Raw genomic sequence first — 4,724 nt, forward strand, 5'->3', positions numbered from 1 at the left:
AATTACCTTATGAATCTATTATGAGAGCCACTTATGGATTGCCTGTTGGGGAACGTAGTAATTTCAAAAAATTTCCTACGCACACGCAAGATCATGGTGATGCATAGCAACGAGAGGGGAGAGTGTGATCTACATACCCTTGTAGACCGACAGCGGAAGCGTTAGCACAACGCGGTTGATGTAGTCGTACGTCTTCACGGCCCGACCGATCAAGCACCGAAACTACGGCACCTCCGAGTTCTAGCACACGTTCAGCTCGATGACGATCCCCGGACTCTGATCCAGCAAAGTGTCGGGGAAGAGTTCCGTCAGCATGACGGTGTGGTGACGATCTTGATGTACTACCATCACAGGGCTTCGCCTAAGCACCGCTATAATATTATCGAGGATTATGGTGGAAGGGGCACCGCACACGGCTAAGAATATGATCACGTGGATCAACTTGTGTGTCTAGGGGTGCCCCCTGCCCCCGTATATAAAGGAGCAGGGGGAGGTGCGACCGGCCAGGAGGAGGGCGCGCCAGGAGGAGTCCTACTCCCACCGGGAGTAGGATTTCCCCCCTTTCCTAGTTGGAATAGGATTCGGGAGGGGGAAAGAGGAGAGAGAGAAGGAAGGGGGGGGGGGGGCGCCGCCCCCCTCTCCTTGTCCTATTCGGACTAGGGGGGAGGGGCACGCGGCCCAGCCCTGGCCACCTCTCCTCTCTTCCACTAAAGCCCACTAAGGCCCATATACCTCCCGGGGGCTTCCGGTAACCTCTCGGTACTCGGGTAAAATCCCGATTTCACCCGGAACACTTCCGATATCCAAATATAGGCTTCCAATATATCAATCTTTATGTCTCGACCATTTTGAGACTCCTCGTCATGTCCGTGATCACATCCGGGACTCCGAACAAACTTCGGTACATCAAAATGCATAAACTCATAATATAACTGTCATCAAAACCTTAAGCGTGCGGACCCTACGGGTTCGAGAACAATGTAGACATGACCGAGACACGTCTCCGGTCAATAACCAATAGCGGAACCTGGATGCTCATATTGGCTCCCACATATTCTACGAAGATCTTTATCGGTCAGACCGCATAACAACATACGTTGTTCCCTTTGTCATCGGTATGTTACTTGCCCGAGATTCGATCGTTGGTATCTCAATACCTAGTTCAATCTCGTTACCGGCAAGTCTCTTTACTCCTTTCGTAATACATCATCTTGCAACTAACTCATTAGTTGTAATGCTTGCAAGGCTTATGTGATGTGCATTACCGAAAGGGCCCAGAGATACCTCTCCGACAATCGGAGTGACAAATCCTAATCTCGAAATACGCCAACCCAACATGTACCTTTGGAGACACCTATAGAGCTCCTTTATAATCACCCAGTTACGTTGTGACGTTTGGTAGCACACAAAGTGTTCCTCCGGCAAACGGGAGTTGCATAATCTCATAGTCATAGGAACATGTATAAGTCATGAAGAAAGCAATAGCAACATACTAAACGATCGGGTGCTAAGCTAATGGAATGGGTCATGTCAATCACATCATTCTTCTAATGATGTGATCCCGTTAATCAAATAACAACTCTTTTGTTCATGGTTAGGAAACATAACCATCTTCGATTAACGAGCTAGTCAAGTAGAGGCATACTAGTGACACTCTGTTTGTCTATGTATTCACACATGTATTATGTTTCCGGTTAATACAATTCTAGCATGAATAATAAACATTTATCATGATATAAGGAAATAAATAATAACTTTATTATTGCCTCTAGGGCATATTTCCTTCAGTCCCACTTGCACTAGAGTCAATAATCTAGTTCACATCGCCATGTGATTCAACACTAATAGTTCACATCACCATGTGATTAACACCCATAGTTCACATTGTCATGTGACCTATACCCAAAGGGTTTACTAGAGTCAGTAATCTAGTTCACATCGTTTATGTGATTAACACCCAAAGAGTACTAAGGTGTGATCATGTTTTGCTTGTGAGATAATTTTAGTCAACGGGTCTGTCACATACAGATCCGTAAGTATTTTGCGAATTCTATGTCTACAATGCTCTGCACGGAGCTACTCTAGCTAATTTCTCCCACTTTCAATATGTATCTAGATCAAGACTTAGAGTCATCCAGATCTGTGTCAAAACTTGCATCGACGTAACTTTTTACGACGAACCTTTTTGTCACCTCCGTAATTGAGAAATATTTCCTTATTCCACTAAGGATAATTTTGACCGTTGTCCTGTGATCTACTCTTAGATCACTATTGTACTCCCTTGCTTAACACAGTGTCGGGTATACAATAGATCTGGTACACAGCATGGCATACTTTATAGAACCTATGGCTGAGGCATAGGGAATGACTTTCATTCTCTTTCTATCTTCTGCCGTGGTCGGGCTTTGAGTCTTACTCAATTTCACACCTTGTAACACAGCCAAGAACTCTTTCTTTGACTGTTCCAATTTTGAACTACTTCAAAATATTGTCAAGGTATGTACTCATTGGAAAAAAACTTATCAAGCGTCTTGATCTATCTCTATAGATCTTGATGCTTAATATGTAAGCAGCTTCACCGAGGTCTTTCTTTGAAAAACTTCTTTCAAAACACTCCTTTATGCTTTGTAGAATAATTCTACATTATTTCCGATCAACAATATGTCATTCACATATACTTATCAGAAATATTGTAGTGCTCCCACTCACTTTCTTGTAAATACAGGCTTCACCGCAAGTCTGTATAAAACTATATGCTTTGATCATCTCATCAAAGCGCATATTCCAACTCCGAGATGCTTGCACCAGTCCATAGATGGATCGCTGGAGCTTGCACATTTTGTTAGCACCTTTAGGATTGAAAAAACCTTCTGGTTGTATCATATACAACTCTTCTTTAATAAATCCATTAAGGAATGCCGTTTTGTTTATTCATTTGCCGGATTTTATAAAATGCGGCAATTGCTAACATGATTTGGACAGATTTAAGCATAGATACGAGTGAGAAACTCTCATCGTAGTCAACATGTTGAACTTGTCGAAAACCTTTTGCGACAATTCTAGCTTTGTAGATAGTAACTCTACTATCAACGTCCGTCTTCCTCTTGAAGATCCATTTAATCTCAATGGCTCGCCGATCATTGGGCAAGTCAATCAAAGTCCATACTTTGTTCTCATACATGGATCTCATCTCAGATTTCATGGCCTCAAGCCATTTCGCGGAATCTGGGCTCATCATCGCTTCCTCATAGTTCGTAGGATCGTCATGGTCAAGTAACATGACCTCCAGAACTGGATTACCGTACCACTCTGGTGCGGATCTCACTCTGTTTTTTTTCTACGAGGTTCGGTAGTAACTTGATCTGAAGTTACATGATCATCATCATTAGCTTCCTCACTAATCGGTCTAGTAGTCACAGGAACAGATTTCTGTGATGAACTACTTTCCAATAAGGGAGCAGGTACAGCTACCTCATCAAGTTCTACTTTCCTCCCACTAACTTCTTTCGAGAGAAATTCCTTCTCTAGAAAGGATCCATTCAAAGCAACGAATATCTTGCCTTCGGATCTGTGATAGAAGTATCCTATGAAGACGCACTTCTCCGATTTGGGTTTGAGCTTATCAGGTTGAAACTTTTTCACATAAGCATTGCAACCTCAAACTTTAAGAAACGATAGCTTAGGTTTCTTGCCAAACCATAGTTCATACGGTGTCGTTTCAACGGATTTAGATGGTGCCCTATTTAACATGAATGCAGCTGTCTCTAATGCATAACCCCAAAAGATAGTGGTAGATCGGTAAGAGACATCATAGATCGCACCATATCTAATAAAGTACGGTTATGACGTTCGGACACACCATTACATTGTGGTGTTCCAGGTGGCGTGAGTAGTGAAACTATTTCACATTGTTTTTAACTGAAGGCCAAACTCGTAACTCAAATACTCTTCTCTACGATCAGATCGTAGAAACTTTATTTTCTTGTTATGATGATTTTTCACTTCACTCTGAAATTCTTTGAACTTTTCAAATGTTTCAGACTTATGTTTCATCAAGTAGATATACTCATATCTGCTCAAATCATCTGTGAAGATCAGAAAATAATGATACTTGTCATGAGCCTCAATATTCATCGGACCACATACATCAGTATGTATGATTTCCAACAAATCTGTTGCTCGCTCCATTGTCCCGAAGAACAGAGTCTTAGTCATCTTGCCCATGAGGCATGGTTCGCAAGCATCAACTGATTCATAATCAAGTGATTCCAAAAGCCCATTAGCATGGAGTTTCTTCATGCACTTTACACCAATATGACCTAAATGGTAGTGCCACAAATAAGTTGCACTATCATTATTAACTTTGCATCTTTTGGTTTCAATATTATGATTATGTGTATCACTACGATCGAGATCCAACAAACTATTTCCATTGGGTGTGTAACCATATAATGTTTTATTCATGTAAACAGAACAACAATTTATTCTCTTACTTAAATGAATAACCGTATTACAATAAACATGATCAAATCATATTCATGCTCAACGCAAACACCAAATGACACTTATTTAGGTTCAACACTAATCCCGAAATTATAGGGAGTGTGCGATGATGATCATATCAATCTTGGAACCACTTCCAACACACATCGTCACTTCACCCTTAACTAGTCTCTGTTTATTCTGCAACTCCGGTTTCGAGTTACTAATCTTAGCAACTGAAC

This window comes from Triticum urartu, chromosome 3A, assembly GCF_056163025.1.
Source record: "Triticum urartu cultivar PI428250 chromosome 3A, HENAU_Tu73, whole genome shotgun sequence".
In the NCBI taxonomy this organism is placed as follows: Eukaryota; Viridiplantae; Streptophyta; class Magnoliopsida; order Poales; family Poaceae; genus Triticum; species Triticum urartu.